Below are 27,344 nucleotides of genomic sequence, written 5' to 3' on the forward strand. Positions count from 1 at the left end.
GGGCAGCCGTCTTCTCTTTAAACTCACCAGAGAGCGAGTGCTGGGTACACACAATGTATAATGTGTATGCGCTTCCATTGCTGTAACAATGAATGCTTTTGTACAGTCCTGGCAGGTGGCCCCTACCTGTGGTGGCATGGTACTTATACAACACATCTTTGAGATGCAACACCACAGCTTGTAAAACGCCACAACTTCTTATTTTCCCTCATCTTTTAATTAGTGGCCACAAAACTGATTTTCCCCTGGGAAGTCCTGGTAACTTTTGCAATATTTTGATAACTAATTGGCTTAAAACTTTCTGCTAATGGCCGGCTTCCTCATTCTTCCGGTCACAATGATCATTTGCTACTGTTGGTTGCACAGAGTTGATGAGTGTGAGGGAGGCACAGCGTTTTAATGCAGCCGCGTGTATCGTCAGCAAAAACTCAAACATAAAACTGAAGTTTCAAAATATAGCTGCAGTCATCAACCAAATAATATAATTTTTATATAGCAGCTGGTATGCTTCTCAGTTGTGCATCCAACCAGAATGTGCAATGTCCCATCCCAGCCTGTTCTGTAGCATAGTGCTGTGATCGGAATGAAAGTTAATACTGTTAATAATGTCACAGAGAAATGTAATATACATCACTAGAGCATAGACTCCCAATGACTTGCATATGATCACTCAGAAAATCTTATTTTTCTGCTTGTTTCCTTTGTATTCTGGTTAATTGTAGTCAGTAAGTTATTTCCTAATTATAGTAAAAATGTTGAACGTCATTCAAATAAAAATGTATACCTAGTGAAGATGTTTGAGATGGACACAGTTATTCAAGATCAAGCTTTATGAAATAATGTTTTAATACTACATATTCAAAATAAAGAATGCTTGCAGAATTCTTTAAACATTTCTCCATGACAGAAATCAAAGATTTTTTTTTTTACTGTTTCTGTCCAAGCCTGATAAACACACCTTCTGTTTTTAGTCTCTTCACCTTTCTAAGGAACATTTGGCTGATGTGCTCACACTCACCGTCACTGAGCCTTTGCCGGTTGCCTTTACGTGTTACCTGGGAGAAAGTGTTGACAATTCCCCTCTCCTGCCTTGTCATCCAACAATCCCATGTAACACTTCACCATCAGCCCCTTTCTCTGACACAGCTGTCAAGAAATGACATTTAATTTTCACACCTCTCCTCCTTACCATTTCCTCTCTTTTTCCCACCAAGAATTTCTTCCCTTTCTCTCAAGTGCAGCACTAACCCTGGGCGTGTGTGCTGTCATGCTGTATCGATATCTCTGACACTCCGGGAAGCCTTTCGTACTGGCACTTCTCCCTACTTTGCGTCTCTCCTGCTTCCCGCAAAGGCTGAGCAAGCAGAGAGGTCACCGCATCGGCCGCACGGTCACGCACGTTTCCGCGCTCATGCGTGTGCGGGCAGCGGCACGCGCCGCTTAGCACGCACGGAAACTTTTTGAGCTCTCCCGGGTGCCAGATTGCCTGCCACTGAGGACTGAAGACGCATTAACCTCGGGAGGAGGTAACGTGGGGAGTTTCCAGCCTCAGAAATGAAGCGGAATATATCGCCTTGGAAGAGTGGCACACTTTTTTGCCTTTCACTCTTCTTTTTCTGTTTGATGTGCTGGGTGGGCGGGTTGATCAAATTAAACATGCTCACTTTGTCCCTCGCTCCATTACATGTGGGAGCAGTTCTCCAGTTTCCTCTCTCCATCTCATCCACACCCTTATTGACTCAGCCGATCAATAGCTATGGCTTTATTGTTTCAAATGGCGGTGCACTATAAGGTGTTGGCCAAATGACTTACTGTGTATACAAGGGGATTCACATGACAGCTTTCTTTAAGCCAGCTTTATCCAGTTTAGTCTCATTTCCACCTATCAACCTCTAAGGTTTCATGTTGACCATTTGAGGCACCTTCTCATCCTGAATTGGGGATGGAAAGGATGATCGGCGAAGTGTCCTAGTTTAATTATCGAGGAGTCCAGAATTTGAGATTATAGCTGATTATGCTCATCCATCCCCTTTTGGAAAATCGGTTTAATCCTGGTCTCTGTAGCTGCCTCTGACAGGGCACAAACATAGCTGGCTGGTCAGTGGCCATTGCAAGGCTAAAAAAAGCAGAGAGGACATACGGGAACGGGGGATTGGGGGGGGGGGGGCAGCAGGTTGGCCCTGGTTGGCAGGAAGAGCAGCCAGCTGGCTCGCCAACAAGTAGTGCCAGGTCCGATTGGGCCAGGGGCGCGGCCACTTGGCCAGAGATCACAGTGATCAGTGGGGACGTGGCTGGAGCCACACCGTGCTTTGGAAGCCCTGTGGGATGGAGCAGGCTGAGCTGCTGTTGACCTTAGGCGTGTTGTCGGCGTCCGTTAGTGGCTCACTCGCAGCAGCAGCGGATCCTCACGTGGCACCACGCCGCCTGACAAGCGTGACTGATGGCTCCGCGAACACGCCTGCATTCGGCCTACTTACTGAGAGGGGTTGTCGAAGCCTGAGCCTGGCCTGGGAAAAGCAGTGCCTTTGAAATCCCAAGTCTCTGTTGTTTTATTCAAAGCCATTCAAAAAAGAGTTATGAGCATGGTGAAAAGTGTCCAAAGCTTGTATTATATATAATAACACTGGGTTCATTTTTTTTCTTTTTTCAAATGAGCATCTAACATTGTTGCACCCTACACAATGGAATTATGCACAAAATTCTGTTGTGCACCTATTATAGACCATTCTACAGAGTAACCACCTTTAAAGGTTCAAAACATTTAGGATTCAAACAATGACTGTAACCAGTCTGTTAGTGTCACAAAATAAGCACACCTGCTGTTCACGGATATTTAAGAGGATCAACACAACAGTCTCACATGCCTGGACAGCGAGGTGAGATGGAAAGGGTGCTTGCAAGTGTTGTGACAGAGAGAGAGACAGAAATAAAGCTCACATATAAGAAAAATTGTGATCAAACACCAAAGTCATCAGCCCATTTTCGTCTCTCTTAATATCAAGTATAGACTTGCAGGCATTAGTCTGCTCCTGCAGGAATCCTTAAAAAACATCATGTTTAATACCCTGACCAAAGCTCTTTTAGATACAATGTGTAGGCAATGGAAATGTTTTTAATGTAATAGCCCTATCTAAATAAGAGCTTTCAAAGCTATATAGCCCTTTTATACCTCAGATAAGTGCCTTATATTTTGTGTTTTTAATAAAACCCTGAACAATTTCCTCTGTTCAGACATACATAACTGAATAAGGTGGGTTGCTAACACTTACAGCTACAATGCTCAGAATTTGCAGTCCCTGTGCTATACACTTAAACTATCCAGGAACAGCGTTTGCTTTTAATGGTGTAATATGACAGAAATAGGGTGAAAAGGTAGGTGTTTTATGGACAGAAAATAAATAAAATCCAGAACCCAAACTGCAAGGGCACAGTCCAGCAGGGTGGAGACAAACCTCCGCACCTCCAACCACGGCTATCTTGGGTTCTATCCGTGTCATCACCGAACAAAGACCACAACGATTCATTGCTTGCTATATTGGATTGTTATATTTACCATAAAGCTAACATTAATCAAATATGTATTTCATATAACATCATATAATCCACATTAACGCAATAAGATCTTAAAATAGCGTGTTACTGCAGTGACAAACATTTATAAAATCTGTGTCATGTAATGGAAGTATCAATTAATCCTTTCTTTAATGTAGCCCTTAATCTTATAACAGTGCTCTTATTCATACATGAGGGTTATTTCACCTGGTATAAAGGCCTTTAATGATCTAGCTCTTTTCTTTAGAAGAAATGTCTGAACTTTTTTTATGTGCTTTGTATTTAAAGGGAAACGTGTAGAGCAGACTCTCTTTAAAACTTCAGACTGACGACTGCGTATTGATCAGCAAGAGAGTTTTGTACTCATTAAATGCTGCCTGTTTGGTCAAACTCACTCAAAGCCCTTTCCGCCAAATAATTCCCTTTCATTCACTTTGCGCTCCTTTTTTCTGTGCAGTGGCTTGTTAGCTGCAGGAGAGAAATAACAAGGGCCTCTCTGATCAAGATCAATTTAGCACTTATTTCTTCCTCCTCTATTTGTGCTTTTACGGGAGTCCAGTAAAAAAGAGGGAGACATTCAGATCCTTTGCACAAGTGGGAAGGCTGGCAAAATCATTAGTAGAAATCTTCAGTGGGAGACCTGCTAAGGGTGTTTACTCTGATCTCTGGCAATTTAAGCTAGCATACATGGTGAATCGAGTTTTGTTTAAAGAAATACAGTACAGTATTTCTCCTATTATGTGCTGCAGTCAGGGTTTGCATTTGAAAGAGTGTCGATGCTTTGAATGGCATCCCAGCAGCACTGCAGCATGCATTACTTGCCTACTGGTGCCACATAACACGAAAAAGTCCAAATTCTTTGCACCATAAACACTGTGTCTTTCTACGAGTGCACTGAGAGTGTTGAACCTCCCACATTTGCTGGCATCATATTTTAGCACGGCCGTAATAGATCACACCAAGAAAAAGGATATATATGTGTGTGAGGTGCTTACTGGAAACACAATCCAACAACCGTAATCAAAACTCAGTCCAGAATAAACCCAGCCATAGATGGGAAGAACAAACAGCAGGCTAGCGGATAAATCCAGAAAACGCAGGCTTGGGTCAAAAGCGCCAAACAGAAAGCTATAACAGGCTGGATACTGCTCAGGAATCGGACAACAGAGTGAAAGACTTTGTAGTCTCCTGTGGTTTGTGCTTCTAATGTCCTAATGAATCACTGATTGTTAGCAGATATTCGGCTATAATGATGGGGTGGAGTTGGTGAGTTTGTGTGGCTTACCACTGGAGTTCAGAAGGCAGAACCAACCCTTGCTTCCAGCATTTCAAAAAAACTTCTTTCATAGTCTGTCTCTATCTATCTATCTATCTATATATATATATATATATATATATATATATATATATATATATAGAGAGAGAGAGAGAGAGAGAGAGAGAGAGAGAGAGAGAGAGAGAGAGTGAGAGAGAGAAAGAAAGAGAGAGAGAGAGAGAGAGAGAGAGAGAGAATGTGCACTGTTTTCCAGGCTTTACTTCATCTTCAGTACCAAAACTAGAAAACAGCTTCAAGAAGAAAATCAGGCCTACCCTCCACCACTCTCCCTTCATGGTGGACCTCGCCTGGGAAGCGCAGTGTAAACAGCATCCCAGACAGTGCCTCATGAAACAGGGACCAACAAAGTGAATGTTGGATGGGACTTGTTCTGAAGTAAATAAGTTAGACCCAGTTAAGACAGAAGTGGAGAAAGGCAACAAAAACCAAAGTGGATGCAAAAAGCTACCACCCAAAAAAAACCATACCCCTCCATAAAAAAAGGATTCCTTAGAGTGCATTAAAATAAAAAAGCTCTTTCATTTTCTGGCCAGGAACCTTGTGTAAATGCTGGCCACCATACAAGTTGCTTGCACTTGAGGACCAAATGTTGCCGCTTCTCATGCATGCAAGAATGAGTTTGCCCCTTGCATGCATTAGGAGGCTGATTCAAGGATGCTGCTCTGTGTGAAAAAAAGCATCACCCTGCACACTGTGGACATAGATGCTGTGGTCTTAGCCATTGAGGAGCTGTGGGTGGTGGGATAGTATATCTCATGCCTCTCTGAATCTGAACTTTGGCAGCAGGACATGCTGAACCAAATTCTCCGCTGTATAGGTGAGGAATATGGTAAGCTCACCCCATACTATTTGCACTCAAAATAGAGGTTAACATTTTGTCCCAATCGTGATTTGGTTTGAAGGATTTATTTATAGATAGAATTAAAATATTGATAATAAACATCTCATGATAGAATTAATCTAAAGGGAATGCAAAAGGGGGGATGTTTTTATCTTCTTTTTTTTTTATTGGTGGCATGGCATCTTAGATGATATTCCCACCTGAAATTGAGTCCTGATTATTGTGACTTATGCAGATTTTTGAGTTTATACATATGCAGCTGTCACAAGGATGAACCAAGGTCTGTTATCAGTCATCACTACAGAAGGTATACCATGTTGTGCAAAAACTAACCTGAAATGGTAAGGCCTTCATTAATGACATTTTTTAATAGTGGGGGTAATAGTCCACTAACTGCACATAGTTTTTCCAATCTAACTCAAACTACTCTAACCTACTTTACATACTTGATTGTCCTCAATCCAGTTTGCATGAGTTCATGATCTTAATTTACTCTTTAAATATCTGAATGTATTCATTTTACAACACTGGCCCATCTCTCCATGCCAAGATAACTTTTGACTTTTTAACTTGTTAACTTGCTAAATCTTTGGACCTACAATTCTTGAGAACTTATGTTGAATGCTATCTAACACTTACAGCTTGTGTCTGTACTGGTAGCATGGGTTGGAAATAGAATATACTGACCAATGCTATGAGATTACTTTAATGAGCATTTCCAATGTTTCAATTCTAGCCATGGTCTTTGCAATTACAGTGAACATCTTATCAGAGACTGCGCAGCGTCTTCTTAACAGGCTGATGTGTTGGCATGTTTTGTCTGATCTTGCTTATTTTGAAACTGCTGTCATTAGCATGTTACAGAGTGTCCTCTTATAACTATTCTTCTCCAGATGTGTGGTCTAGTTGCAGGTCAACTTTAGCACTTTCAGGAACAATCTTCTTACCCTTTATATTCTAGCCTTTCTTTGCCTGTGCCACAAGGAATGTGTGACCAGCTACAGCCCAAACCATCGTAAACTTGTTTATTGTACCACAGTCTCGAGAACCCCAATCAAACATTGGATATAACAATGGTCTGTGCTCACCTCCACAGAAAAAGCAATACCGCTAATCTTTACAGTCTCTCCTTCTGTCTTTCCAAGGTTTTGCCACTCTGTCACTTTTTCCATTTTTAATGCATTGTCTATTTTCATAACAGAGGCTTTCATCTCAACTATACGCCATGCATCCTGTCCCGTGTTGCTTCTCCTACCTGGTAAATATGTATGGCTATTTTGAGCAACAGGTCAGACGAACTCAGTAACTTTCATCCATAGGTAGCTGTGATCTTCTGTTAAAAAATGGATGCTTTTGCTTTTACTGCAGTCATTGTTTTTTTAATACAATAAGATTCAGATCTTTCCATTATCAGTCTGTTCTTCTGTTGTTTCTCTTATCTGCATGCTATCCATGACCTATATGGCATTAGCTACTGCTGCTCTTAGAAACAACCAACAACCTTTTGACCGTTAACTGTTCCTCTGTGTTCCTCATCAACTTTATCTCAGTCTATGTTTTCAAACACTGCTCCATTGTTGAAGTTTTTAGTCCAGTTCCCGCGCTCGTTAGTGCTAGCGTGTTCTTTGCTAGATACTGTGGCTAAACACCTGCAGAGTTGGACCGTGCCAGCTGAGTAGTGAACTGAGGGAAGCTGCTCCTGAGTAAAACCCTACATGAACGTGGGCTACAAGTTAGGAAACCTCAGGAACCTTATGAGTTACTCCTCTGGCCTCAGGCCAGGAGTGGACTGCATTGACCTCTTTATCCTCCATTTGCACCCCCTCTGGGCCTATCGCATATCCAATGAAGGAGACTGAGGTCTAAAGAACTAGCACAATTCCTGCCGGTTCTGCAGGAGCCATGTTGTACATGTGTATATATATATGTGTGTATGTGTCTGTGTGTGTGTGTGTGTGTGTGTGTGTGTGTGTGTGTGTGTGTGTGTGTGTGTGTGTGTGTGTGTGTGTGTGTGTGTTTGATTTTCAGGTTTTTTTATGTTGGTGAAGTACACATGGATGAAATCACAAATCACCATTCAGAGCATATACAGAAATGGGGTACTTATGAGTGACCTCATAAGTAAATATGCAGAGAACTCATAGTTTCAAGGGCTTTAACACCTAGAGTACTCAGCCGTGGAGAGTAATCCCAATAAAAAAACATTTTGATAGATGGAGAAGAAGTGTTTAGCCTTTAGAAAAATTAGGAGGGTTCCTGGGGTCTCTCTCTCTCTCTCTCTCTCTCTCTCTCTCTCTCTCTCTCTGTTTTGCTGAAGAGATTTCTCAGATTGATGCCCTGGATCAGCACCGTAGCATCACTGGCCCAGCTGGATCCTGATAGGCCTGGCCTAGGCCACATGCATGAGTTCAGGCTTCCATTTGGACAGGGAGAACATGCAGAATGGAGATGCTCTCCTAGTAGGCATCCTACTGGACCTCCATACTAATGGGGCTGTCTAGGGAAAGGTTATAGTCTCTACAAGCCATCTCTCTTGGACCTGATCTCCTAGACTTCGTATCTTCCTTCAGAGCTGCTCTAGTTTGGGCACGTTTACAGTGATAGTCCCTGAGTAGTTTACATTGCTTGACTACTGCCTTAGCAAGATCCTAAGCAGCAACGATTTCGTCCGGAATCTCACAATCATCTCCTGCTTCTATGTGTGGCAAAGTCTTCTGCAATATATTAAGAATTAGGATACATATTAGGTGATTTTACTGGAGACATTCTTGGTCAACGATCCAACAAACATAATTTAAAAATTATTGAAAGCTCGGGTGTAAACAGGGACATATAAATAAATTAAACCCACAAACCCCTAGCTAAAGTCAAAGCCAACAAATCAAGACTGATAACAGGCAAACTAAGAAAGCATACTGGAGGACACAAAACTCCTGAAGGCTTGCGGCTAAGTGTATATACAAAAGGGATAAGTCCCTGATTGTGAACTGGTTCAGTAATGACGGAAAGAAGGGCAAAGAGGTTGAATTTGCAAGCAGTAAGATGGCAAGGCTGAGTCCTGGTGTGTGGAAAGAAAACGGGTGAGAAATGTAAAAACTATTTGCAGCCAACATATTCGGTTCATGTTGAATGTTGAATTAATTTTCACCATTTATATATTCTTATGTTAATGCTAACATATAGCAAAATGCATTTAATGGGTTATTATTTGATAAACTGGACAAGAACGAAAGCTTCTTTAAGCACTGTGCGTGCTGTTTCATCTATCTGCCAGTGTGGTCTCTATTTGATGTGCAGCACACAGCAGCTCAGAGATAATGAGAGCGCTTATTCATGCTATGAGACCTTCTTGATTTATGATACCTTAGACATCCAAAGCCCTGCCTTCACTGTCTACATGATCGTAGTTTCAAAATGAATACATTTGTGTCTGTCTATGTTAGCAGGAAAATCCCAGTGGAGATTCCTCTGTATATATGAAGACCACAGAGAATGGTGCTTGCACTAGATGTGAACAATCGGACCAAGTCGGGCTCTCATAATTCGTTTATTAAAAAATTAACCATTTCCAGTGTCAGCTGCTTGTCTTTGAAGTGATAAACGTAACATGGCGAGAGTCCTTAATTTTTTTTATCTTTCTACTAATTAAATTGGTTAACAGGAAATGAGCTCTCTAATTTGATGAGGAGGAGAAACTGGAGTCTCCTGCTTGAGAGGTTGTGTCTAATAAATCTTCTGGGAGCTGATTTGCACTCAGAGGAAACTGAGAATCAGGAAGTCTCCCTCATATATGAACGCATTAACACTGAATTAATGAAATTGTTTGCGGATGGTGGATCTTTTTTATTGGAGCATTTTATCATGAAGTAATCTGAAGGGAGAGAACTGGAAGGAGTGGAAAAAAACATTTACCTTTACAAGGACAGATGACTACAGCTCCCATTTACAGGAATCACCAATAGCTGCATGTAGATAAGCTGAGGGTAAAGCATTCTTTGTCTTTGCTAGGGCCATGATGAATAAAGCATTGTGGATCATATAGTTGTGTATAATTTGGAAATATAGAGTACTCTATATCAAACATTAAACCAACATGCTGCTGTTTGCTTCAATTGATTGTACAGTACGAACCCTCCTCCCAACCATGGGGTAAGTGCCAGTAACATTTCTTTTTTTGTTGTTGTACTCATGTCTTTGGTTCCCCCATGAAAGATATTAATGGCATGGCCTGAGTGTGTATGAAGGAAGGCACGATGTTTGAAGAGGACCTCCCAACCGCACTCCTCAAATTCTATTCTTAGTGTACCTTGTAAAAATCTTATGGTTCTTCAGGGTGCACACGCAAATAGTTAATATGTGATGTGTCAGTAGAGATTATGATCAAACATCCCTGTCATTTATTTTATCTGAGAAGAGCCAATTTCTTATGTAAGGGAGTGACTGTAATATTAGCATGTGAATGGATGGAACAAACATATGTCTGAAGGGTAGGATTGCATTGTTGCATTAAATGGAGATTGTGTGAACATGTTGCTTCCGATCACTCCGAGGTACTCCCAGAGGCGGGACTCACTCATTCGGCTGCTGTGGGCATGCAGTGATTCCGAGGCAGAGATAACCACTACAGCTGGGAACTGGGACACTTGCTCCCCCGCGACCTAGACTCTCTGCCACTGGCAAACACATCATTTAATATGACCCCAGCCAGTTCAAACAGGTGCACTGCATGCTCCTGTAAAGTGCTAATTCCAGCCCAAGATATGTATAGGATGTGGCGATGCTTTCTCTTCACCTGCCTGTTGGCTTTCCTCTGTGTACAACTGCCGATTGGTCTCTTCTTCATTAAAACTTTGATTAGCTTATTAAAATGTGATTTCTTTTGAACTTTGCTTTTGTATATGGCAAGCAATTCCTCATTACCCTAAACTTATATATACTTATATATAAAAACTCATCCATCTGAAATTAGGCATATGTCCTGGAGAGAAACGTGTAGTTTGATTTAGGAGGTTTAATATCCCATGTCTGGTGTTTGCATGGGGGTGGGGGGGTGGGGGGTGGCTTCCTGCTTCTCTAGAAAAATTCGATTTCGCACAAATTCTTTGTATTCTGAGGGGGGTAAGAATTTCCTCACTCAGCAAGCAGGCCTTTTAAAAGCTGCCTACAACCCACCAGAGTCTTTCTCTCATAATTAGACTGTGTATTTTTAGACGGCTGAGTGTGTTGATGCTGGGCATGGTGTTATCGCTGTTCGACATCAGACTGATCGGAGCGGCTCCCTGCACCAGTGCTGGGATCAGGTGTCGAGTCAACTGCTCTCGCCTGTCACGGGCTTGTCACCTCCCAAGGCACCTGTAAAAACAGCACCAGCAACACATCCATGCAACCACCATCTCCCCTAGACAGACCACCATGACACTCCCTCGTGGCAGGGAACCCGCTTAAGGGATCGCAGTCACATTTTTGCACCCGCACTTGACTAAAGGTGAAAGAGAGTGCACGAAATACCCATAGCCGTTAAAATATACATGATTGCCATTTAAAGTTATAAATGTTGTAATATTACAACTTTACCTAGGGTGTTCATGTTCATATATGCAGTCCAGTGTTTTAATCTGAAGACTGGCTAATAAACAATTATTTTCCATTTTATTCTATTCCATGCAAAATCATACTAATCAGGGGTCATTTTGGATTTCTGCAACAAACATATAGATTGGTCCAGAAGACAATACTGTACGATGTGAAGGCTTAACAAAATTCTTATGTTCCTTCATGGCAATGAATGTGGTTTGAGTGAATATGGCTTTAGGCTTGCATCTGTCAAAGGAAGGCAGGTCTCAGCTGGATGTCTACAGCATGGCAGAATGTCCATAATAAGACAAGGCCGATTTGGCTAGATAGCTATCACCTGCCATCATCGAATACGGTACATGTCCCTTCACTGCCCCAGGATGTTTGAATCTGGCCTCTACCCACAAGTTCCCAGCCAATTTTTCCAAATCAAACCATTTTTGACAAGTACATGCAAATACTGCTCTAATACATTAGGGATAAGTCTCTCTCCAACTGTGCAAAAGAGCAGATCTATCAAAAGCATCGCTGTTTATTGTGGTTTAGAGAGACAGTGCTGATTTATGGGTGCAGTTATAACTAGCTTGACTTGTTTTGCAGTGCGTGTCAAAGAATAATGTTGCACTGAATCTCAGTCATAACACTTCCTCATTAATCTTATTTGATGTATAGATTTTTTAGATGACTGGAAGTACTAATCCAGTATGGACTTCCTCTGTAAGACACAAAATATAATACGTCAAAAAATTGAGGTAATGATGAGTGACCAGGGAAGAAAGATCAAAATACAGATGGTACACCTTTAGAGCTGACAAACCCTGCTTTTAAGAATTGGGTGAGATTTTTCATTCAGATACATTTAGTCATTCAGATATTCTCTGTCTTAAAAATTTCAGATATCCTGCTGTGTGCTTATGCTGAAAGGAAATTAAAATGTGTTTTGCCACATAATTGATTTATATGTGGTACCCATCGCAACTTGTACTGAAACAATTGAGGTAGAAAAGCATTGTTTGCCAGGGACTACACTCCTTGTGTTGATTTGCACGAGGTGACAACCCTGAGATGAACGGCACTTTAATTAGCTCCTCACTTCACTCTGACAAGAACATATCAACCTCTCTAATGGAGGCTGGGTCCCAGGGTTAATTTCACATCATCTGAGTGCAAGGAGAAATTTCTTCACTATGCAAAGAGTTGCAGATCACTAGCTATTAGCAAGTGGCACTGTGAATTGACAGTAATAGCAGGTCCAAATGTCTTTCCTGCTCCTCTGTGAGTACAACAAAGCTATTAGGAAATTGGTGGGGTGGAGTTACAATAATAAAGAAGAAGAAAAAGCACAGCTATGGCCCCAGGAGTTTTTAGGAATAACCAGTCAATTAATGTTTTCCAAGGAGAACCAAGGCTCCGAAATTAGCCCAACTCAAATTAAATTGGAGTAACTGCTGGAGTGTTTTCAAATGTCTCACAACAACATAGCCAACTTGGCTAACACAGCAGCATAGCTAACGTGACTAACACAGATGTTGATTTGGGTCCACAGCACACACTGAAGTACCGCTGGAAAGTGGTCATTGGTGGAATCGGCAGCAAGGAAAAGCTAAGCATTAAAAGGTAAGAATCTTAATGCTGCTCAGCTCTTGGCTGTGTATGGAAAAAATACATAGATAAATACACGGATAACAATAAATATAACAGAAACCTTTTTTTTACTGTTGTTGCTAGTGGTGGTAGTCTTGTAATTATTTAGCTAACAGTTCATCTCAGTGGTCTACTATCACATTTCACAGACATTCTGTATGCAGCTTTGTGGAGAGAAAACTTAATTTTCTATGTGATTGTTTCTCATGAAAACAAAGAGAATGTCTTCACTGCCTATCATTCATCTCCGTGTTCCATGCCACCTAGACTCTCTGTGGGGCTGGCTGGGATATGAAAGCTCTGCTTCATTTGACTGTACTGTATCACCTGCATGCTTTCTCCGGCAGCGCAGGCATTTGTTAGACTGATGCTAATTAACGTCTACATGATTGAGCACTGCTGGAGGCAAACAGCAAAGAGAATGCACTGCACCAGCTCTCTTATACAGTGATTAATCCATTTTGCAACAGAACGTTCAAATTAAAACAGCTTTCCCATGTCCTTTTCTGTCAAATGCTCCCTGAGCATAAATGCAGTTATTTTCACAATATTTACTGAAGTTTTTTTTTTTTTTTCTTTTAGTGCAGCTTTTGTCTCAGATGGACTGATGAGTGTCAACATTCCAACTCTGGAGTTAGAGGAAGCTGAACCAAGCGCTTAAGTAGTGGGAGATTGGCAGGGTGGTGGGAGCGGCAGGAAGTGGGTTTCTGGAACGCTGGCTCTGGGGTCGAGGTTAAATGGAATCGCTTGCGCTTTGAATCATTTTGATGACCTGCAGCAGCTGAGTCTGCAGCTTGTCACCAGCGTTCTAAAGGGTATTATGTACCTGGGCCGGTGCGCGAGCCAACCTTCATCACAGCCCTCCAGCGCTGGCTGCCACTACCCACAGTCCTTGCAGGCGATGATGTGCAGAGATGTGTGGAATGCACACTGGGGCCAAATGAAGTCCTGTGTCAGAACACAATGGACTCTGTGCTATCATCTGATAGGTAACGGAGTCAACAACAGGATGAGGTGCGGCACAGAAAGGTCACAGCGTCTAACCCTGTGTTCCATTTACGGTTCCTGAGCTTTAGCAGGCTCAGATAAATTATACAGTTGTATTTTAGTGTCCTTTTAATCCATTTGGGGTTTTTATGTGCTGTCAGTATTCATATGTAGAGGGTGCCCAAGCAAGTGCACCACTGCCATCAACATGCTGCAACACAAACAGTAAAAGTGTGCTGACCCCACCCCCACCCCCACACATGCACCCACCCATCCAAATCCCACAACTCCAGACCACTGCATGACCTCCAGGGGCAGAGACTGGATTTTAATATTTTTTGGAAAGGCTCAAACAAGATCAAAGTCAAGAAGAGCCAAAATCTGCCACCACCACCACCACTGTTTCTCTCCTTGTAACGGTGAGCGGTAAGGAGGCGGACGCATGTGTGGAGAAGAGCGAGATTTATTCAGGGCAGATAGAGAATCAGAGTCGGTATAACGGTCCAGAGTCAAACTACCAATACAGAGAGTATGGGGATACATGATTAACAAACAAAAACACACGAAGGCAGGCTATAACAAAAGACGCTAGGAAAACTCGGGGCTAAGAAACACAAAGGCACGGAGTACAAACCACAAAGAACGGTTGAAGCTAAGGGCACAAGGCAGGGCATAAATACAATCAAATAAACGAGGGACAGGTGTTGAAAATCAAACAAGGGGTGGACAAAACGAAACTAAAAAAACACAAGACAGGGAAAACATGGAACACGGCGGCTGGGAAGGACTGATCATGACACTGCTGATGCTAGGATCTGGAATAGGACTAGAAAGGATCAGTTCAATCTGAATACATTTCAGAGTACTATCGACATGTGGTATTGCTTTAAACAGTACGTACCTATGGTGTTCAAAGGAATAGCCCAATAAATACTGCACTGTATTGGCACAAGGATCTGTAAATACACAGATCTTATGTTATTTTAGGATTATTAAATGGGTACGGCATGTCTCAGAGACAGACTGACGAGTGTCCTCTTCCCACCACTCGAGTTGGAGGGAGCCAGAACCTTTCTGCTGCAGAGCCAAACACTTTGATAGCAGGGAATTGCAGGACAAATGGAGTATTGGGAAGAGGCTTTCTGGAACGCTGGCTCTGAGGTCGAGGCTAATTGGGATTTTGCGTGCTTTGAATCATTTGGATGACCCCAGACTAAAAGGGGTTTTCGAATGAGAATCCCCTTTGACAGTGTAATTGAGTGCAAGAGGTTTAATGGGGGTCTGAAAATCAACTTTAAGCTTTTAATTCTCTTTGAAAACTGCCATTCCTTTTGGCCTACAATCATTTGCCTTTTTGTTTTTCCTGTGATGTTAACGGAGGTCATTTGACGCGATGAACGTGATTTCATAGTACCACATTTACTGACCGGTGTGTTCCATGTTACATGTGCCGAAGCGATCCATGGGTCCTGTCTGTCCCTCACACCTTCCGTTTGCATTTTGGAAGTGCTCATTATAAAGCTGTCACAAGCACACATGGTGTATTTTCCAAGTAAGGAGAGTAACAATATTAACGTTAATGACCCTCTTAACATGAGGTGTTACTACTAAGCCAAGAGGAATAGGAGATATTTCACAAAGCAAATGTTAATACACAGTGGTGCTGGTCGATGACACCTGCAGTACTGACCAGAGGCATTATTATTATCTTGGTGATCCGTACATGCTGAGGTAAATCACACCCTGCCACACATACAAACATGCACACACCAACCTGGTCCAGCTGTGTACATAGCTGTTCCTGCGGCATTTCTTTGAGCTACCTGGAAGGCCAGGGAGGGGGGTAATGGAGGTCTGACTAGGCCCTGTTACTTTATGCTCCCTCACCCCAGGGAATGGTAGTGGGAAAGTAATGGCCAAGGCTGCCAGATGTAGCAGTCACTTTTAATCAAGTCTTCTAGTGTCACTCCTGCTATATTGATCCCTGAGAAGTCCCTAGGTAGCCAGTCATCTCGCCAAGTTTTGCTCAGAACAACTTTACACTCGCTTTTCGCACAACTCCGCATGTGCCTGTACCTCATTGCGAAGTTAATCATACACCAGCGATGCCAGCTACCGTAAATAAGAACAAACAAGGTGTATCTCTATCCCAAACATTAATTTTGTTTACGTGTACAAGGATCCAAGCTTCCTGAAAGTGAGTGTAGGGTTTTCATAGTTTGTGTAAAAAGCCCTGAACAAGGCCTTATTTAGGGTTAATGTCTGTGCTTGTTAAATTAGTTCTGTTAACTGTTCTGTTAATAGTTCTGTTGCTCTGCTTTTGCAAGTATTCTGTTGGTGCGTGAATCTGAAACAATTTCACTATTGAACCAAATTTTGGCCTTGTTTCCTCCAGCGTCAGCGCAATAAAATGTTTGGTAGAACCTGACATTCTACCACAGAAAGATAACTGTTATGTTGCAGATCTCATGGGAATCAGACTTGGTTGGTGATGCACACTCTGTATGTTGGAAAAAGTTTCACTGACAGGAGAAAAATTGAAGTTCCATCTCTTCACACTACTGTAGTTATTTAATTCACTAGAAAAAAATAACAAACTTACATTTGAGCCAGGCTCCCCCTAACCAAAATGAGATGGTTGATTCCAGTTCAGTGGTGCGTGTTCCATACCCACATTACTGAGTCTGTAAATCTTCAAAATCCACAAGTGTCATTGCTGAGAGTCAGTGAGAGTCGACTGACATGAGATACAAGCAATTTTCTGTATTAGCAATAAAGTGAAAAATACGCACGTCCTAGTTCTAATAAACGCGGACGCTCCGGTGCCATGAATGTTTGGAGATTCTTTCCAACAGAGTCAAATTGGAGATTCCTGGATGCTACAGAGGAGTGAATGTCTGGAGGGGCAGTACACCTCTGTGAACGTGTCATGCGTTATTTGTGCTTTGCCTTTCCTCTGTAGTCGTTGGCAATGCCGCACCTCTCCAGCTCACATTATACGGTGAAAACAGCATGAAACCAAGCTGCTTTTTTTCTCCTCTCATCTTTGTTTGAAAACAGAAGAAGGACTATCAAATGAAAGCCTTATTCACGCTGTATAAAAAAAGGGAGAGAAAAAGAAAGAAGAAAAAGCTGTCGGATTTGTCACTTTCAAATGACGTGCCTATTAGAGGCTAATAAAACCCCAGAGCTGAGTGGGGCTGGGTGACATCAAGGCAGCAATTTATCCGCTTAGATGAGACGTCAAGCCAAAGGGAATATTTCTATGTTTTCTATAAGCTCATTACTCACCCACCCCCAGCCCCACCCCGAGCCCCAGCCCCACCATTTCCGAAGACCTGGCCATTTTGCTCTTATCACAGCAGACTGTGGCTGCTTGGGATCCTAATCGATATAGTAAATGCCAAAACTGGGGTTTTGAGAGACGGAGCCCGTACCTGTGGCCTTTATCTGCCCAGCACATGTTCTTTCTGTCTCTGCAGAGTCCAAGGTGTTAGCAGAATTACCTTTCCCTAGCCAACCCCCACATCTGCTCACCCAAGAGAAACCTCCCTTATTTTGTTGGACACACATATGCAGGGGGCCATGAGAACAGGGTTAGGCACCTTCTCTGGCACCCAACCTTGAAGAATACACATCCTGGTCGTCCTGTCAATGTGTTTTTAGGAATTATGTGTCCTTTTTCCAGCACAAAAATAAAGGTGCATTTATGCTGCATGTGTAGTTTATGTTGCACTGTTGTTGTGCTCAAATGCTGTGCTGAATTATTGTTGCAGCTGTAACGCGAGAGCTAATTTTATGGTACATGTTCAATTGAACATGGTTTAATTGGCTCCCCTGTTCCTGCTTACCAGAGAGGCACTGGTCTAATTATCCTAAGAACAAAACAAAATGCCCATAGAGACACTGATGTTATACTTTCCTTTTCTGTAACTATAGCGAACTAAATGTGGTAATCAACATACTTTGTAATTTAAATTAGACATTCTAAAAAGGCTATGTTAACATATGTGATTCTTTAACAAAAGTCTATACAAGAAAGTGTAGGGCATTTGTAAAATTCAGGTGGAGTGTATTTGTGCATTAACACATCTGAAAGTGTGAATCTGTTGTTCCTTACTTGTTACATTGATGCTTTAATTGAACGCAGATGGGGGCTGAAAAGTTTCCATTCATAGGGAGCTTTGTTCACCAAGACAAAAGAAAGTGATCAGCAGTCACTGTGCTGCACATAATAGGCACTGTCACGCATCTCCCACCCACTCCTCCAATCCCCCCAATCCCACCGCCGCCCCCAACCCCTGACCCCACCTCAATCTTTTCCTGTGCTTCATCGCTGCTGAATTCTAACGCTTAACACTCCGAACCGGTCAGGCACCTGCTGCCTGTCTTAATGAACAGAGTCCACTGTCAGTGGCCGTCTGCCTGATTCCCCTGGGCTGCTCACCTCTGCACTGCCGGCAGCTCCCTGCTCACCGCGGGGCCCACCAAGCATGCATAATGCATGGGCAGGCACTCTATCGCCGAGGTTACGTGGACATCACTCAGTGATATGGCACATGGAGCCCGAGCATGGCGCTGGCTGCCTGGTGTCCCTGCGATGTGGGCCTCGTTCAAGCCCAGTCGTCACGCAGACGTGCTGGGGTGTGAGCTAGATGAAGATCTACCTCCGTCTCCAGCACGAAAAGCAGCAGCTGCTGTTTGTCCAGGGCAGGTGTGAGAGGCTTTTACATGTCTAGAGTGCAGGGCAGTGGGTGATCAGCCCTTTGATGCCAGAACATTGGCTGTCTTTGATAGAATGCTGTCCTAAAACTGTTCCTCTCTTGGTCTTCTGGACAGAGTCTGCACAGTCATCCTTTCAGCATCCTGTATTTCTAAGGACTAGATCTTGCTAAACATATATGGGACAAGGAATTTTTGATAGATGATTAGTTAGGATGCAGCGTGCCACTGTCATGTTTACGAGAAGTTACTGAATAACGATGATAAGCATTTTATTCACTGGTAGCATTATTTACATTGCGTGAAACTTTATGTAATTAATTTTTTATTTCTCAATTGAGTGATACTGGAGGAGGTGGCTGCAGTGAAATGCATAAATTCATCTGTAATTACTTGACCTTTGCAGTGCCATATTTTGATTATATAACACCCATTTTCCCAAGCACGAAATTTAGTTACCGCTCACGTATTGATTTTGATATTGAAAATGTTATTGTCAAAATCAACATACCTATTTATACCCTCTATGACTACTTCTAGATTAGACTTACTGTTTTGACAAAGTAATGAACTCTGTCATTATGTAAAATTAACATCGTGCCTTGAGGTTCTTTCATGATGATGGCAAAGATGACAAAGATTATTATTAGTTTTATTGTTATTAATAATCATCATCATACTACTACTGCTGCTACTACTAATAATGTAATGGAAGCTCTTGAGAACGTGAGAGGGGAGGAGGAAAATGTGGACTCAGGCAGGGCAGAGGCTGTGTATTCATAAGCACTCACTGCAGTTCGAGGGAGTCATACTTACCCTTGGCATTGAAGAGCCCTTAGCATTGTAGATTTCAACCCCCAAGGCAGTGAATAACCCGTGTTTGTGTCAGTATTGTTTGCCTCACACTGTAAAGGCTTTGTGTTACTAAACATATGAGACATGAAAGCTGAAAGTGTACAGTATGTAAAGCATAGTAGGTGAATCGTTGCAATGTACAGTATTTAAATGCTAGCTGAATCACTATAGTGCACAGCATCTAAATACTATGTGAATCACTATAGTGTACATTTTATAAATACTAGGGCATCAATGTACTGTACCACATCTAAAGTATACTGGGTACATCAATGTAGTGTGCAGTAACTAAATACTAGGGCATGCAGTATAGTGTACAGTATCTAAATACTATGGGAATGACTGTAGTGTAGTCTAATGTATAGTAGGTGACTCACTGTAGTATACAGAATCTAAATAATAGGGGATTTACAATATAGTACAGTATCTAACGCATACTAGGTGAATGACTGGAATACGTTTTGTTATCTTTTTTCTTGGCCAGTGATAGTATAGTTTCTTTATCAGACTAACTGCAAATGGAAAAGTTTAAATGTCACTGTTACAGTCCCCTAGTTACATATACATTTTTAAGGGCAATGAACTTTTTTCAAACGGGTTAAACATGGAGATACCTACTTGTGTAACTGCACCTCCTACTGGTGAACACCAGTATCGGTTCAGGAGTCAGTTGCAGATGAACATACGTGGTGCGCAGAATGATAAACACAAAGAATAAATATGTATGATGGAATAATTCCAGTAACGTAATCAGTGTCTTTTCTGCTTCGGAATCCCACTGAAAAGCAAAACTAATTCTGAAAAATTATTCACTGTTTACTATCAGCTCATTAGATGTAATAAAGTTCCCCAGGCTTTGATATTCACTGTCACGGAACCTTCCCCCCACCCAACGCCCCGCCCTCCCTCCCTCCCACGGGTCACGTGGTACAGCCTGCTGCGTGGGGGCTTCACCGTTATTTGTAGCCACGCCCTCCGTGATGACACACACCTGTGCAGAGGTTGATGTTAAGTGTTTGTCTATTTAAACCCCCGCTTGTGTGGGCCTCGTCGTTGCTCGTTGTTACTGTTGTCGTTAGTGTTATTGTATATGTGTCGCCATTGTTAGCGTTAGCTGTCGTTGGTCCTGTCAACGCTGTTATCAATGTTTTGTCTCATTAAACGTCTCACTAAATCGAGGGAGTTTGTGTGTGCTGTTCCACGCCCTGCGGCACTCGGGCAGCCGTTACATTCACACTAATACCCATCCATGTGTGAATAAATATTAATAAATTATATATCACTACATAAATTAAAGGAGTAGGAAAAAGGAGAAACTAAAAGATGCTGTAGAATGTTTCTTATTTCTCCATATATATATATATATATATATACACACACACACACACACACACACACACACACACACACACACAAATAATGAACTTATTGAATAAGAAAAAAATAGTGAGGGGTTCATAAACAAAAAAACAAATAAGCAAAAAAGTAAATAAATATTTTTGTTTGATTGCTTTAAGGTAGTGTGTTTTAAGGTAGATATCCAGCATTCTGACAATGGGTCTATTAAAGGCATCATTGAGAAGATGTTTCACTCTGTGTGTAAATGTAGTCATTTAACTCTGAGACAGTTTTATAACAGTGCATTTTTTCATAAAGTTTAATCCTTATACTCCAAATGTTCTCACTGCTGGAGGTATTTCTGCCATATTAGAGACTGTCACTATTCCCGCCACATGCTGCCTGTGAAACCAGCTTCAGCACCCTTTTGAAATGTTACACACACAGCATCACAAAGCAGATCAACACACTCTGAGAGAAAGGTGCTAGCTGCAGGATTCTGCCTGCGTGACTTAGCAGATGCCCATATTGGCTAGAAGAACTCTAAAGGGGGGGATTTTCAAGCTATTCAGAAAACCAAGAGAAGATTAACTGAAAAAAAAAACAAATGTTCTTCATCTTTTGTTAATATTGTAAAACAGTGGCTGTACATTGGTTTAAAATAGTTCCAGTTAAAGTCTTTCAATTAGAAATGGAACTGGCTAGCTTTACAGGTAATATGACTATATGTATTGAAACCAAGGAGAAACATGTTTTTGCCAGAAGGAGCCAGTTCACTAGACATTGCGAACTACTTACAGTAAAAATATGGTCTTTAATTTCAAGTCTGCATAAGCAAACGCAGGCAAACAAAAGGCAGGAGGGCAGTTGAAACAAAGGGTCACCAACTAGCACTAAATTCCCCCCTTGTGTAGTTTGGCCAGTTATTAAAATTACATTTAATCTGCAAATATGATTAAAGGTAACAAATGACTCCTTATCTCTGCTGTATACATTGCTTCTTTTGTTGATCTCAATTAAGGGTGCCAGTAAACCTGACTATGTAGAATTTGCATTAGTTTGTTTGAATAAAAGTACTTGTATTTAAAACTAACACTTCTCAGCAAAGCTTGACTATTTCTGCGGTGCACTAGATCCATGCAACACTATTCCCCAGAAACTGAGGGAAGGAACAGGAGTACTCAGGTGAATCCGTGGCAGCCCTCTGTGTCTGCAGCAATTTGTTCCATCTGTGCACCATAACACCTGATTTCACTAATTAGGTTTCCTTTGTTAAGGTGGAGAGCTAGTGTAACCAGGTGGCATTGTGCAAGGTTGGAACGAGTGCCTACAGACACTGAAGCTTTTGGTGAACACTTGGTGTCTACAGTTGGTTCCATAGCATGGGAACTAAAATCTAATAAATTTCATTGCCTTCCAGTCCGACGTGATCTCAGAATGAGAACATATTAATTAAAACAATCGGTAACACTTTTTTGAGTTACTTTGAAGATGATTATTAAACTGTCAAGACTTATTAGTGAACATATTAGTGAAGTGGCTGTAGTGAATCATCTAATACTTTCAAGTGAATATCTTTATACAGTCTGTAGATGGACAAAAGTCATGTATGATTTTAAGTGTTCATTTGTAAATAATGAATAAACTCTCAACAGGCTGTCAGCAGAATCTGAATACATGTTGCATTTGCATGTAGTGTATTCACTGTTTTTACAAAGCAATATCCAATATGGTGATGTAAAAGTAAATTGTAGATTTCATTATTATAGTCTTGGTTAAAATCTAATCAACAAGATCGGAATTACACTGACATAGTGAATAGTTGTTTCTGTAGTCAGGATAAATGAATTCTAAAAGATTTCCTTCTAAAATAAATTGTAAAAGAGAAGCTGCATAACCTGCTCTCTTCCACATCATAAGGAGTGTCCCAGCCTTAGAGTGTGTTGCACATGGACATCTGGTAAATAATAAAAGGTTTAGCAATTCTGCAAATAACAGAGGAGAAAACTGCAGTGTCTAGTAATTCTGTAATTGCTGTCGAAGTTGGCTCTACTAAAAACCTGCTTGATGGGGGTTCATAGTTGCACAATTAATTAATTTTTGCTTAAATAACCGTAAATCACTTTGTGGAGATGTTTCACTTTTACATTAAAGTGTAATTATTAATCACTTAGTAATTATTGATCATTTATTGACAAAAGTCCTAACTAAAGTCAATGTGTTTCAGAGAAAATAACATAGAAATATCCCACTTTTCATCGAACCAGCAGATATTTATGTTATTTAAATTAACTTTTGGGGGGTTGACACATATATAGCTCAATGTCCCATATTAGATATTAGAGAGCAATAAATGTTGTTATCCACAGGAAATAATTAAAATCAAGTCAAAATCACACTGATAGCAAAAAAAAAAAAGATAGCTAGCTACAGCAATCTCACTGATAGTTAAGATCGATCAAGTCCCATGTCTAATTTGTTCAGATTTCAAAATATGATCTTACTCTTAGCAATGAAAAGGTTGGCGACAGCTGGTTTAGCTATCCAGTTAAGAAAGCGTTATTCTAGCCAGCTAGGACTGTCCAAGCCTTGGAAAAACCTCCCTAAAAACAAATTAAACCTTAAACTCTCCAAATATCAAAACAGCTGGCTAGCTAGAAATCTGCCCCCTGCCTTCACTAAACGGTTGACAGTAGCATTAGCCAGCTAGTTAGATATGGCAATGCTGCAAAACTATTCATTTCCTTTAGGGGCAGGAGAAAATAAGCTATTGTTTTCCATTAGCAAAGTGACCTGCCTTTGTGTGGTTAACGCTTTCCGTTTTCCCGGCTGCTATGTACAGTTACAGAGTGCCACTTCGTGTGCTTGCCTTCACGTCGCTAAAGGACATGCGCAGAGGGGTCCCTGTATCGTCGTTTTTGGTTTTGTTTTGTTTTATTTTAGGATAAGAAATGTAAAACCAACGGACCCAAAGCAAACGACTTTTAAAAAGGAAAAAATGAAATTCAGTAAATGCAAAAAAGAACGAAGCTGGTCCCTTATCAGTGCAAAGATGGTTACATATAGTAAGTAAACTTACATCTATTGTGGAAATACACTTTTAGCGTATAGGTTCATAATAAACGTATTGCAGCTTAAACGAGTATTATTTACAATATTATACATTTTTGGTCAATTTTACAATATTATACATTTATTGGTCACTTTATTAGACACACCTGCCTTGTGACATCCATCTGACAGCACTGCAGGACTTGGTGGGGTGCTCCAAACTTCAGGCAGAGTGTAGAGCTTTTTCACATAGTCTGTTTATGGCACTTTACTCCTTTCAGTGGTTTGCCAGTGGTCAACCAGTATAGTGGAAATGCACATCATTGCTGTGCTACTATTTTGAAGAAGCACATCATTTCTGTGCTACTATTTTAAAGGTTGGTGGCATCAAAACTGCTGTTCATATTGATGAAGGCAACTTCTGCCACAAAAGAAGAAGGTAAATAATTTTGTTGTTTACTTTTCCTATTGAGAGATGCAATATCATATAATAATAATTAGCATCAGAAATTGAAATACTTCATCCAATTAATTTAAATGAACAACTTGTGTAAAAAAAAAAAGGCTATTTTTAGCAAATGCATTTTTCAGCAATTTAAAGCAATCTACTTATATAAAACATGACAAGCATTTAGGAAAACTGATTCGTGCTTGCTATTGTATTAAAACAGTTTGATTCAGAACAAAAGCTATGTTTCAAGAATGCATTTTGAACACTGACTACTCTTGTTGCGTGGCATTTAGCACAAAAAGACACACCATATACGTATCATCAAGCAATGGTTTAAATATAGTCTAAGCGCACTTAAATAAAACACATTTATCAAATGATAAATTGGAATTGACTTTGTTACTGCATATGAAAACAGTAAAAACCTCAAGCTCCTTAAGTGCCATTGTTCTAATACATGGAAACTGTACTAAAATGAGGTTTATACAGGTTTTACAAGTACCAAAACAAAGGAGCTAATTTTAAAGGTGATAAAAAAAAAACTAATAACAGTAATTAGGAAGAGGAGATGTACAAGGTTATCATTCATATTTGTGTTAAGTGACAATAGCACAAGACTTGTGTGCTCAGAGGTGGGTTTAGTGTAAGATTAATGCTGGACTTGACAGAGACTAGCCTACAATTCAACCCATGCATTACACCTTAAAGAAATCAGTCTTCAACCTTAATTCTGTCCACGTAGTGCTCACACAAATGAGCTCTGTTTTGACTGACTGCCCTGTATTGTGCCTCATTCAAAAAGCACATGGAGCTGAAAAACCCTTAATCTGAGAAGCCACTGAATATAGTACATGTCATCTGAAGACAGTCATCATGTTATGTACAAGATATTGGCTTTAATGTATTCATAATGTATTCATTATTCTTATGTGTACCATTCAATAGATGTTTATTTACTAAGCTGCTGTGTGTCAAAAGAAATGAGTAAGACATTTAGCAACACATCAGCAATGTGTCATTAAGGTGATGGTTTGACTCTTTATCTGCTTAATGTTAGCAGCACCTCAACAGCATATCTGCTTAATGTAAAACATTAAAAATATACTTATGACACCAACAATAAATCTATGGGTGATGTTAATACCATGTTAACAATATGTATAGTTAATGTAAGCAATGTATCAACATATCTATTTAAAATAAATAATGTGTTAAGAATATATCTACTTAGTGTAAGTAATGTATTCACAATATTTCTACTTAAAGTAATATATCTAAATGTAAGTATTTTAAACATAAATGACTTTTGTCCATCTACACACTGTAACTATAAAGATATTTACATTGACTGTATTAGACACTTCACTATTGCCACTTAACTGATATTTTGTTGATATTCCACTGGCAGTCTGTTCAGATTTTATTAATCATCTACAAAGAAACAGTCAAAATAAAGAGTTACTGAACAATTTGCTCAGGGGTGGCTGAATACCAGATTGCCATAGCCAGACATTCTATGGAGAGAAATATCAAATATGAGATGTATTCAGCTGCAAGAGGCAAATATGTGACCAGGGTATGTAATCTTACTGACAGAATGACAGGTGAGTGATTCCATCAATAATTGCTGGAGTTACAGGAGAGAATTGCGGTATTCAACACATTCTACATGTAGGTTATATGTCTTAAGGCATCTGATCAAAACTGCACTGAATTAATTTTCTCTGTTCTAGTGGTTCACCTGGGAGTCCCACAATTGCTGTGGGGCATGCCATTGCCACTATGGAATTTCCTTGCCAAATATACCATGAAGGTGCACTAATCAATTGTAAGTTTAGGCTTTGCAACTCTGTATCTATATATATATATATATAGCTGATAGAATGCTTCCTTGACAGCAAAAGGATTTAACATACACAAAGTCTTTCTGATATATGAGATCACAAATGTGGGATCCTTTGTAGTTAGGAGTTGAGCTTGTCTACCCTCATCCTGTGCCCATTTCAGTGTCTTGAAAGCTGTCTAGTTTAAAACCTGATGCAGAGACAGCTTAGTGAAAATATGATTATATCTCCAGTATCTGATGGGCGTGCTGTTCTTGCTGTCAGATTGAATGTGTGTTAGGTTGCTAACATAGAAAAGTTTCCCTTTATCCATATTTTAAGTCACAGTTAGCTTATAGTTAATTATTTCCTTTCCACTTGCCACTATTGTTTCATTGCCTTTTGGGTGTTGACCATCTCTCTGACCTACACCTCAAAGGTAGTGCATTTTCTGCTAGTATGAATAAAATAAAGATATGGTTGACTGGTTGGCCCTCTCTTTTTTTCCCATGGGAGAGCAACACACGGAGAAAGTGATCATATAATGTGTATGAAAGCTGCAGATTGGATTTGCTGTATGTGCATGTTAGTCTGGGGTAACTGTCCATGAAAATGACTTTATTTTTGCTAGCTGCACATAATAAAAGTGCTTCGACAGCAGCATGGTATAAAACTGTTGGTAGCATATAGCACCTATGTACACAAATGTCAAGCACCACATTCACCTAGGAGGGGTTTGAAATTGTTACCAGGGAACTTTATACATATAAATTCTGTTTATATAAAGCTTTTTTTATTACAAGAAGAATCTTGAAGATGCTTTAATGTATACATGAGAGAAACGAGAGAAAATTGACAAAACCTTTGTAGAAAAAACATTAAAAAAAACAAGATCATAAGGCACCAGCATGATGGCAAAAGTAGATAATGCAGACCTTTACTAGGTATGAGGAATGAATAAACATATACAAAAAGGACAGTTAATTTTTTATGAATATGTTGCATGCTTTAAATATAGTCAGACTGATTAATATTTGCTTTATATATTACTTGCGTATAGGGATGACAAGGGATGAAGGATGACAAAATATTGTTACTACTTTTTGGTCATATTCTTAATATGAATCATGGGTTGCAAAGCTATTACATGAACATACTTAAACCATCAAG

This window comes from Electrophorus electricus, chromosome 16, assembly GCF_041902795.1.
Source record: "Electrophorus electricus isolate QZ-2024a chromosome 16, ASM4190279v1, whole genome shotgun sequence".
In the NCBI taxonomy this organism is placed as follows: domain Eukaryota; kingdom Metazoa; phylum Chordata; class Actinopteri; order Gymnotiformes; family Gymnotidae; genus Electrophorus; species Electrophorus electricus.